Source organism: Ursus maritimus, unplaced genomic scaffold (assembly GCF_017311325.1).
Source record: "Ursus maritimus isolate PB19 unplaced genomic scaffold, ASM1731132v1 scaffold_16, whole genome shotgun sequence".
Classification (NCBI taxonomy): domain Eukaryota; kingdom Metazoa; phylum Chordata; class Mammalia; order Carnivora; family Ursidae; genus Ursus; species Ursus maritimus.
This window is the reverse complement of record NW_024424008.1, coordinates 63,452,727-63,464,530: the sequence shown is the minus strand read 5'-3', so window position 1 is coordinate 63,464,530 and position 11,804 is coordinate 63,452,727.

The window sequence follows — 11,804 nt, the reverse complement described above, 5'->3', positions numbered from 1 at the left end:
TTCCCTCTCTCACTGGCTGTCTCCATCTCTGTCCAATAAATAAATAAAATCTTAAAAAAAAAGAAAGAAAGAAAGAAACCAGGAGCACAGTAGAGCAGATCAACTAAAACTAGAAGCTGGTTCTTTGAAAGAATAAATAAAATAGATAAACCACTGGCAAGACTTATCCAAAAGAATAGAGAAAGGACCCAAATAAATAAAATTATGAATAAAAAGGGAGAAGTCACAACCAACACCAATGAAATAGGAAGGATCATTAGAAACTTTTATCAACAGCTTTATGCCAATAAACTAAGCAACCTGGAGGGATGGATGCCTTCCTGGAAACCTATAAACTACCAAGACTGAAACAGGAAGAAATTGATTTTTTAAACAGACCAATTAATTATGAGAAGATTGAAACAGTGATTAAAAACCTTCCAAAAAACAGAACTCCAGGGCCTGATGGATTCCCCGGGGAATTCTACCAAACATTCAAAGAAGAAATAATACCTATTCTCATAAAGCTGTTTCAAAAAATAGAAACAGAAGGAAAACTACCAAACTCATTCTATGAAGCCAATATTACCTTGATCCCCAAACCAGGCAAAGACCCCATCAAAAAGGAGAATTACAGACCAATATCCCTGATGAATATGGACGCCAAAATTCTCAACAAGATCCTGGCTAATAGGATCCCACAGTACATTAAAAGGATTATCCATCAATGACCAAGTGGGATTCATCCCTGGGATGCAAGCATGGTTCAACATTTGCAAATCTATCAGTGTGATAGATTATATCAACAAGAAAAAATCAAGAATCATATGATCCTCTCAATAGATGCAGAAAAAGCATTTGACAAAATACAGCATCCTTTCCTGATTAAAACCCTTCAGAGTATAGGGATAGAGAGTACATTCCTCAATCTCATAAAAACTATCTATAAAAAGCCTACAGCAAATATAATTCTCAATGGGGAAAAGCTGGAAGCCTTTCCCTTAAGATCAGGAACACGACAAGGATGCCCACTCTCGCCATTATTATTCGACATAGTACTAGAATTCCTTGCAAAAGCAATCAGACAACAAAAGGGATAAAGGTATCCAAATTGGCAAAGAAGAAGTCAAACTGTCTCTCTTCGCAGATGACATGATACTCTATATGGAAAACCCAAAAGACTCCACCCCCAAACTACTAGAACTTATAGAGCAATTCAGTAATGTGGCAGGATACAAAATCAGTGCTCAGAAATCAGTTGCATTTCTATACACGGAGAATAATGACCGAAGAAAGAGAAATGGGAATCCATCCCATTTACAACAGACAAAATCATGTTACTTGGAATTAATTCTAACAGACACGTAAAGGATCTATATTCTAGAAACTACAAATCACTCTTCAAAGACATTGAAGAAGACACAAAAAATGGAAAAATATTCCATGCTCATGGATCGGAAGAATTAACATAGTTAAAATGTCCATGCTACCCAGAGCCATCTACACTTTCAATGCCATCCCGATCAAAATACCAATGACATTTTCTTGCAGAATCGAACAAACAGCCCTTAAATTTGTGTGGAACCAGAAAAGGCCCCGAATCACCAAGGAAGTGTTGAAAAGGAAAAACAAAGCTGGGGGCATCACAATGCTGGATTTCGAGCTGTACTACAAAGCTGTGATCACAAAGACAGCATGGTACTGGCACAAAAACAGACACATAGACCAATGGAACAGAACAGAGAACCCAGAAATGGACCTCACTCTTTGGGCAACTAATCTTTGATAAAGCAGGAAAACATCCAGTGAAAAAAGAAGTCTCTTAAAATGGTGCTGGGAAAGACTGGACATACATGCAAAAGAATGAAACTTGACCACTCTCTCACCATACACAAAGATAAACTCCAATGGATGAAGACTCAATTGAGACAGAATACCATCAAAATCTAGAGGAGAACATAGGCAGCAACCTCTAGACATCGCCAAGCAACTTTTTCATGACACATCTCCAAATGCAAGAGAAACAAAAGAAAAAATGAACTTGTGGGACTACATCAAGATAAAAACTTCTGCACGGCCAAGGAAACAGTAAAAAAAACTAAGAGGCAGCCCACGGAATGGGAGAATATATTTGCAAATGACACTACAGATAAAAAACTGGTATCCGAGATCTACAAAGAACTTCTCAAACTCAATACACGAGAAACAAATAATCAAATCAAAATGGGCAGAAGATATGAACAACTTTTCCAATGAAGACATACAAATGGCTAAACAGACACATGAAAAATTTTCAAATCATTAGCCATCAAGGAAATTCAAATCAAAACCACACTGAGATACCTACGCCAGTTAGAATGGCAAAAATTGACAAGGCAAAAACAACAATGTTGGAGAGGATGTGTGGAGAAAGGGGATCCCTCCACATTGTTGGTGGGAATGCAAGGGGTACAGCCACTCTGGAAAACAGTGTGGAGGTCCCTTAAAAGTAAAATATGAGCTACCTCTATGATCAGCCATTGCACTACTGGGTATTTACCCCAAAGATACAGCAGTAGTGAAGAGAAGGCCGTAGGCACCCCAACATAGCAGCATTGTCCACAAGCTAAATCAAGGAGCGAGATGCCCTTCAACAGAAAGATGGATTAAGAAGATGTGTCCAGGGGCAACTGGTGTGCAGTCGTTAAGCATCTGCCTTCGAGCCAGGGCGATCCCTCGGTGTTCGGGATCAAGTCCCATCGGCTCCTCCGCTGGGGAGCCTGGCCTCTCTCCCTCTCATCCCCCGCTGTGTTCCCTCTCTTCTCGCTGGTTGTCTCCTCTGTCACATAAATAAATAAAATCTTTTAAAAAAAAAAAAAGAAGAAGAAGAAGAAGATGTGGTCCATATACACAAATAGAATATTACTCAGCCATCAGAGAAGAACGACACCGGGCAACATTTGGAGCAACATGGAAAGGACTCGAAGAGATTATGCAAAGTGAAATAGGTCAAGCAGAAAAAGACAATTATCATATGGTTTCACCCATTTATGGAACACATAGAATGAGATAGGTAGGAGAAGGAAGGGAAATGAAGGGGGTAAACAAGAAGAGGAATGAACTCAAGACTATGGACTCTGGGAACAAACTGAGTAAGGCCTCGGAAGAGGGTGTGGATGGGGGATTGGGCTAGTGATGGGTATAGCGAGGGCACATGTACAGGGAGCACTGGGTGTTATACAAGATAATGTAATCATGGAACACTACATCAAAAAAAATAAGGATGGTACTGTACGGGTGACTAATGAAAAAAATTATTACAAAAAAAATGCTCTTGATGTGATATCATTCAATTCTCTTGTTTTTGACTCAGGTAACACTCTTCTTAGTGTAAGCCTTACCTGGCCCTTTGTTATGTAAATAGCAAACACACAATTCCACCTCTCCCCTTGTCTGTCTCCTGTTTTATATTTCCATAGCACTTATCAAATGTCTCCAGTCATCTAAGCAAGAAACCAAGGCAAAAAACTGTTGCTAACCACCGACTTCCCCAATGTCGCTCCAAATCCCCAGGAAAGACTGCTGGTGCTCTTGCACAGCCTAGGATGCCTGGGACACGGCGTGCCCACCTCCTGCACCCTGAACACCATCATGAAAAGGGAGCCATACACAAGGAATCGTACCTGCACAGGGAAACCTGAAACCAGACACCTTCCTCGTGGCGACACAGGTGAGCACACACGCCTCCCCTTGCCTGGAGGTGCTCTCATCCAAGAAAAGCTGAGCAAAGACGCATCCCAGGGGTCCAAATCTCCCTCTGGCTGAGGTGTCCTGGGAAAGAGATCATCTCTCCTCCCTGCCCAACCACCTGGGATTGGTGTCCGGAATCTCCTGTGCTCAGGCAGACGCGGTGCTCCTTGTCCCTCTTTCCTGTGAGGTCCTCACAACCAGTGGCAGGAAGGAGCCTCGCAGCAGTGTCAACAGAAGGCCGCCAGCTCAGCCTCTCGTCCCGCACGCTGCGCCCACAGGAACTGACCTCTCACAGAGACTGGTGTCCTGTGTGGCCTCAGAATCCTAGGCAGGAGCGGAGATTTCAAGGTCCAAAGAACACTGACCTCTTCCACAAGCACAGCAACGTGGAGAGGATCTCGGGGTGTGGCTCTGGAAGAAGTGCTTCTGCTGACTGAACCGACACCTGTGGCAGAGGACATCTGCTGTGTGTCCTCCCGAGGAAACGGGCAGCACACTGGGCAAGAATCCATAATGCTGCCTGGGGCGCCTTGCTCCCACTGACCACCCTGCTGAGCCGAGGGCTTGCAGAACCAATCAGGAACCAACTGTTACAGTCACATATGCATGCCTGAGTGCTGCACAGGTGGGTGGGTAGGGTGGGGGAAGAGACTCCCAGTCCCGATCCAGTTGCAACTCCTGGCTGCCCAGATCAAGAGAGCTGTACGGTCCAAGACCTTGACGCCACAACACCCCCAGCTGATCTGATCCGAACCACCTCTGCCAGGCTAGCACCCGCCAGTGAGTCCTAAGACCCAGAGAATTCTTTGCACTCCAGCTCAATCCTTCCTCACAGAGAAGCAATCTCCAGCCTCAGAAAAGCCTCATCATTAGCTCGAATTCTGGTTGCGCTCCACATTGGCCCACACAGGGGTCCCATGCAGACCACGCAAATGCCCTAGGTTGGCAAGTCCACTTCAAGCTGCCCTTAGAAAGGCAGAAACTGGCGTCTGGCTAGGATGACCAGCCATGTCAGGCACTCGACGATGTGCTGTAACCAGGACAACATCCTCCCTGGAGACCAAGGCTTCCCGCAGTCCAAGTTCAACCTTCACTACTGGGCACTGAGCACCATGCCAGCATGAACACTGCTCTTCGATTCACTGGCCTCCAGGCCTTTCCAATCAGAAACCCAGCTCCAGACACTCATCTCTAGTCTTCCTTCAGAGAGAAGTTAACTGATGGAATAAAACACTCCTGTGCACAGCACACTTCTATCCACATAGAATTCCTTAGTCTTCTCTAATATTCAGGGCCCGCAAGACTCCACACACAGATATACCAGGCCACATTCACTATGCGTAGTATATTTGACCTGGTGTTCTCTTTTGCTAATTGTATTCAAAGTCATGTCTGTAGTGTTCTTTAAAACATCAATAATAATAATGACACTGTCACCTATAGTTTAGGATCACCTCACAGCCAGACAACATGGTCTCATGGTCCAGATAAGGAGATGAAGACAATAAACCTCAGCCATGGCAATCAAACCCCACACCCTCAGGGAATCCCTACACACTCTCAGCGGTGAAGAGTTCCTTGAGCACATGGAGTTGTCTGCGTCCAAAGGATCAGGCAACCCCAGCATTCATTCTGTTTTTCTTGCCACATTCCCAGCTCGTCGCAATGTCCGCCACTGGGTCAAGCTCCAGAGCCCAGGATGGGCTCCAGGTAGCAGCACCCCCCGCCCCACCCCGGAAAGAACGGGGATTCACTTTGGGGAGCACAATGTGCCACTCCCCAAGCTCCAAAGAACCCACCTCCTTCCCTCCTTTTCTCCTCCCACAAAGGCCCACAAACTCCTGTGACACGCTCATGAGGCTGTTTTACTTCTGTCAGCAATATTCTCATATCGGAATGTGGCTCGCGAGAGAGAAAACATGAACACCCAAAGATTCTCTTAATATTTCCTCAGAAGACTGTTTTTCCATTGTTTAATCTAAAACAGGGAAATAAAAAGGCACAGATAGCCCTCTTCCACTAGAGGTTCCGATTCATTCAGTGATCGAAAGAAGAGCAGGAAATAAAAGAGTAACAAGTCTGAGGACCTTCACGGACCCATCACCCAGGTTTGAACTTCTCACATGCAAGGAAAGAAGCACCAAAACATTCTCGGCCTGGCAACTGACAGTGTGAACTGGAGTGACAGGGACAGACGATGAGGCTGTGTGTTGCTGGGCTGGTAGGTTGCCCTAAGAAGGCGGGCTCGCTCTCCACCTGTGCCTCACTTCTGTCCTCAGCCAGAACTTGCACACGCCCCTCTACCTGTCACAACCTCACACAGGGAGACCATTCAGCCACCTCCTGAGCTCCACCCGCCGGCCCTACAAGCTGTGCAGAATGCACTCAGCTTCCTTCTGGGACCCTGTCGCTTTTTACCCAGACCTGGAACTCCCCCGTCTCCTGCAAAGCTCCGCCCTCATCTCTTCCAAAATCACACTGGCTCAAGGCTTTCACGAGAAAGCTATAAAGCTAACTAAACTGAAAGGTTCACACCTACTTTCCCCTTCTGTTGCCTTTCTTCTCCACCTTCCTTTTCCTACCTGTGCAAACTGTAAATACTATAGTGGAATGCTACTGTGCTCTGAGATCTGGATCTTTTTCATTGCAGCCTTTCGAGGACTCCCTTAGTGTGATAAGAAACTAGTGTATCTTTACAACAGGTGTGTTTTACATGTCTCATCTATATAGAATAGTACAGCCCAACTTACAATTTTACTCCTCACTCTCTTTGGAAGCAGAACACTCTCTTCCTCTTCTTTTACTTAGAATTCCAGTTAGTTCACATGCCATGGAATATTCAGCTTCAGGGGTAGATTCTGTAGTAGATTCTCATCTGCATACAGTACCCAGTGCCTACTCGCTAGCGCCTCCTCAACCCCTCACCATTTACTTTTCCCCCACGCCCAAGCCTCAGCAACAACTCAGTTTGTTCTCCAAGGTTGAGTCTATTTCCTTGTTTGCCTCCTCTCATCACCCTCAACTTCTGTATCATCTGTTTCTCTGAAATTCACATGAGTGAGATCATAGATATTTGTCTTTCCTCACTGATGTCTGCTTAGCTTACATACACTCTAGATCCATCCATATCCTTGCTAAAATGGTAAGATTTCATTCTTTTGAAGTGGGTCATATCTCCATTATATATATGTATCCTCACCTTTACCATTCATCAGTGCATGGACCTTGGGACTTCTTCCATAATTTGGCTACTTCGTGACATTGCGTTATAAACATTATGGTTATACCCCTTCAATTCGCATTTTTGTATCCTTTGGGTCAAACACCGAGAGAGTAAATTGGGATCACGAGGGTCTGTTCAATGTTTAACTTTTTGAGGAACTCCCCACACTGTTTCCTCAGACGGTGCACCACTTTGCATTCCCACCAACAGGATGTGAGGTCCTCCAGAACATCATCTCCGTCATAATTTCATAAGAGGAAACAGACCTGCAGATGCACCCAGTGTAGGCAAGTTGCAGAATTCATGCCAAGGCTCCTGACACCAAGCCCCTTTGGAAACCACCCTAGCATGCCACTATCCAAAAGAATTATTTCAGACTCTCCTTTCTGACTCCACCAAAGAAACTACAAGGTAGAGAATATGGCACCTCAAAATATCGAGATAATAATTAGAAAACTAGAAAGTCAAGTAACTTTGGAAAACAAACAGGAACAGGCCGTTTGATAATTTTGAATTTTCCCTCCACCTATAACTTTCCCAATGAAAAGTCCAACCAATGATGAAACATCACCTTGACAAATGACAAGCATACATCATCCAAGTCTTGTATTCTGATGACAAAAAGCCACCTAACTCCTAGATGCCGGCCACTCAACCATATCCTAGTCCCAACTGGAATAACACTGTGTTAGATGAAGGAACAAATAGATGTTACAAACAGGCACAGAGTGAATCCACCCCCTTTCTAATAAAAGAGGGTTCCTAGGAAACAGATAAAGTGTTCAAAATACTTGTAAGCAATAAATGGACAAAAAGGGTTGTCATCCCCGTCAAAGTTCTACCTGCAGGGAAACTATGTGACTCTTGCACCAAAAATCCAGAATGCTGACAGCTACTTAAGTCTTTACTTTGAGGCTCAACTAGAGAAAAGAGAAAAGCCCAGGAGGTTTGGGGAAATGAGAGGGTTTCACCTCCAGTCCGACATAGACAGGACCTTTCACCAAACGTACTGTGTTCTTTCTGAACGGCGTCCTTGCCGACAAGCCTGCCCGCTGACTCAGATGCTGAACTTCGGCTCCTGGGAGCGAGTGAGAGGAGTGCTGTGGCTGGGGAGAAGAAGGCACCTCTGACCCAAAGCCTGCACACCTGCTTTCTTGGTTTCTGGGCTTAAGGGGCAACACATGCTTGTTAAGCTTTGGGCAAATTATCTTCAATTCTAAATAGACAATACCTTGCTTTTTTTTCTAAAGCGGACTTCAGTTCTTAAAGAAGCCCTCACATTGCGTCTATTCCAAATGCAACTGTTACACCCGCCCTCCAGGCCCCACCTGAGGATTTTCAGCACGATTTTCTAACAGCCAATTACCACTAACCAAGCCTACATGGGGGCATAATGCTGAAGTTGGGGGATCGTTGCCTCCTGGCTTGTTACCACCACACGTATGCCTGGGGGAACAGGGAACACCCTGCTGGAACTCGAAGGTACTGCTCAAGGTCCATCCACCTGACTTCGGTAAGCCAGGTAAACCGAGAACACTCACTGAAGATGGGGACCGTGTGCCCCTTACCTCGCACTCTCCCTGCTGGGAACACAGGAAACCCTGACATCTCTGCAACCCGTCATCCCACAAAAGTGCTCTGTAGGTGAGCAGGCGCCCTGGAGTTCACGTGAGCAATGCGGAACGCAGTTGACGGACATCGGGCAGAAGAGACTTAAATGAAAAAGAAAACCTTCATCCTGAGTCCCCACGATGAATCCTCTTCCACGCGTCTCTTCCAGACCTCCCCAAGGCTCCACCTGGGCTGTTCTACCCCCGGACTCCTCATGCCAGTCAGCAGCCACTCACCAGCGTGGGAACCCCTGAGGGCACCTTTCTCTCAGTGTCCTTCTGCTCGCCAGGTGGCAACCTGAACTCCGAGACCGCCTCCACAGAGACGTGTCACCCCCACACAGTGAGTGATTGGTCGGGAGGGTGGTGCCCGCCTTCTTGGATGCCGGGCAACCTGCCTCGAGCTCTTAGAACCCTGCCAGCAGGGGGTCCAGGAGGCGCCTCCCTGCCCCCAACACCCAGCGCAGGCATGAGGGGTCGTGGCTGGCCACCCCCACCACACTCTTCCTTCCGGGGACCTTCTATGCAGGAGCTCTCGCTAGAGCCCTGCTCCTTCCCCTTTCTGCACCAGCCCTCCTCGTGCTGCTGCCTGTTCCCAGGCAAGGTCAGTGCTCTCAGACCTCCACAGTTTGGCTTTAGGAAATAGCAATGATTTGTGCATCTTCAAAAGCAACTTTAAGACTCCAAAAGTGAACGCTCTAATTGGGAAAGAGCTTCACCTCTGCTCACACCATGGAGTGGACAGTGCTTCAGACCTTCAACGATCCTTCTAGATGAGCCCATTTGTGCTGGAATCTTACATACACAGCTGGTTCTTGGCAGGGAAGCGCCCAGGATGGAGAACAGCCGCCCTTCGGGTTGCTGTTGTGAACCAGGAACATTTATTTTCACTAAGCAAAGTCGCATTGTTATTGTTAACGCTAAATGAACTAAATAAAACATTTTAAGAGAGAAAGGAAGAGAGTATCTAAACCCTAAAGTCGACAGGACTGCCACACAATTCCACAAAAAGGGATTGCTCCGGGCAAAAAACATTTGGGGAGAGGGTTGCTAGCTATTTGTTCTGCTTTGTTTTACAGTACAGAGTTACACATCATGATGAGGGAAGATTCCAGGGACAGACTTCAGTTCTTATGTTTTCAGTATGTGCAAGTCAGTAAGTGACTCTTAATCTTTTAGGGTTTGTACGAGAGGTTCTTTTATTTTTCTTATTCTTTCTGTTGGCATTTTTGAGTTATTTTTTCTTCTCGGCAATGCATCATGTGCTTGGGGCAGAAATAGGGCTCCATGCTTGAGGTTTTACCCAGTCATTTGAGCCGGGTAAATGAGCAAGGACAGCTCCTGAGAGCCCAGGATCAGGGCTCCACAGATGATATAAGATAAAAATACTCTTTACTTATAATTACTACTAAATGGAGTGAATTTGAGAGACAAAGCTATCTTTCACAAGAGATACCAAGAAATCAAGCACATGATGCCTACAGAACTACCCTCCTGGTCCAGTCAGGGTTCAGCTCTGACAGCCCTCTCCGCCAATTGAGCAACAGTCTTCAGAATTGGGGCTGCCTGGAAACTGCTCAGTGAGCATTGCGTGCCGCTAATTGGCTTCCAGGTTCAGATGCTAGCGCCGTGTAGTCAAAAAGTTGGGATCTAAGCCTCCCTGCATCAGGCTCCTCTGCTCAAGAGCCTGCTTTCCCTCTCCCACTCCCCTGCCTATGTCTCTCTCACTGGCTTGTCCCTCTCTCTCTCTCTCTCTCTCTCTCTCTCTGTCAAATAAATATTAAAATCTTTAAAAAAAAAAAGAAAAAAAAAATCAGAATTTTAGAACTGTGACCCTAGAGTATGTGCTCGGCACCATTCCCTTGTACTACAGAAGTAGAGCAGCTCATTGTCACAAACTAACTTAAACATGAAGGTACCTTCTGATGCACTAAGTTCTTTCTCGCAAATGCTGACTAATGTAAGTCACATCATCCATAACAACAACGCGATGGCTGGAAGTAAATAATCACAGGTAAGGGAATATTTAGCCATATTTTTATAAACATTCTCATTTGTAGAAGAGGCTGGAGATGACTGTTTTTAAATACTATTCAAACCTGTCTTTAACAGCACAAACTCTTGAACATACCAGAGCCTGAATCAACTCAAAAAATAGTTCCTTTCAGTAACTTTGCATCACCAGAAAAATATTATACCTTCCTATTCCTAGGGATCTTTGAGTATCTCAAACTCCGGAGGTCCTCCACTGAGATAATTATCTTCATGTTAATGATGGGCAGAGTGTTAAAAACGACCAGCTTAGAATTCTTACAGCTTGGCCACACGACAAGAAAGTAAAATCCTGATACCTGATAGGTTTCGGCAAAAGAGAAGACTCAAGATGAGGGAAATAGTACGCTGTAGTAGGGAATAACAAGGGATTTTGAGTCCATTGGGGATACCACTATTTGACACTAGTGCTCTCGGCTCCATCTGAGTCCCCCATCTTAAACCATCTGAAAAAGGGCGCCTAATGAATACTGCTACATCCTAGCGAGAAGTTTAAGAGGGAGAATGCTACAAAAAGGAGCCAGTCATGAGTTCCAAGAAATCAGGTGCTCAGGAGCATAATTACTATTGGGTCTATTGCTTTTCCAGAAGAAAGAACATCAATGTGAAATCATATATTTCTAATATGACTCACAAGATGATTTTCAAACCTGAAGGGGAAGCGTCAAGAAGCTACTCTGATCTATATTTCTCTGAGAAATCTATGTTTTGGGTTAGAGGATCAATGACTGGGAAAGACCATCATTCACTAGGAGTGGGGAGTTTCCATTACCATATGGCGCATGTGCCCGCTTCCCTAGCCAGGGCCACCAGAAAGGGCAGCTGGGGGGAGGCCAGGCCAAGGCTGCTAAGCTGGCTGGGCGTCAGGCAGCTTCTAAAGCTCGAACTCCCATCTAGATTGGGAGATAGTGAGGGCTCTTCATAGATAGAGGCCATTGTCTTGAGCCCTGACATGGAAAGGTGGAGAATTTCCATTCTGATTCCCCTCTCTGACTCTTTGTGGGATATGCAGCAAAGCTACATTTAATTTTTAAACATTGAGGGACTTCCTATTTTTTCTTTTTTCACTCAGGCTTAATTCCCTGCAGTTCAAGGGAATAGAATCTAGTTACTTTTTGTAGGCTTTTAAAATTGTAGACTTTGATTTGTGACCCAGCATACTATCTATTTGGGTAATATTCTGTGACCACTAGAAAAGAATGTATTCTGCA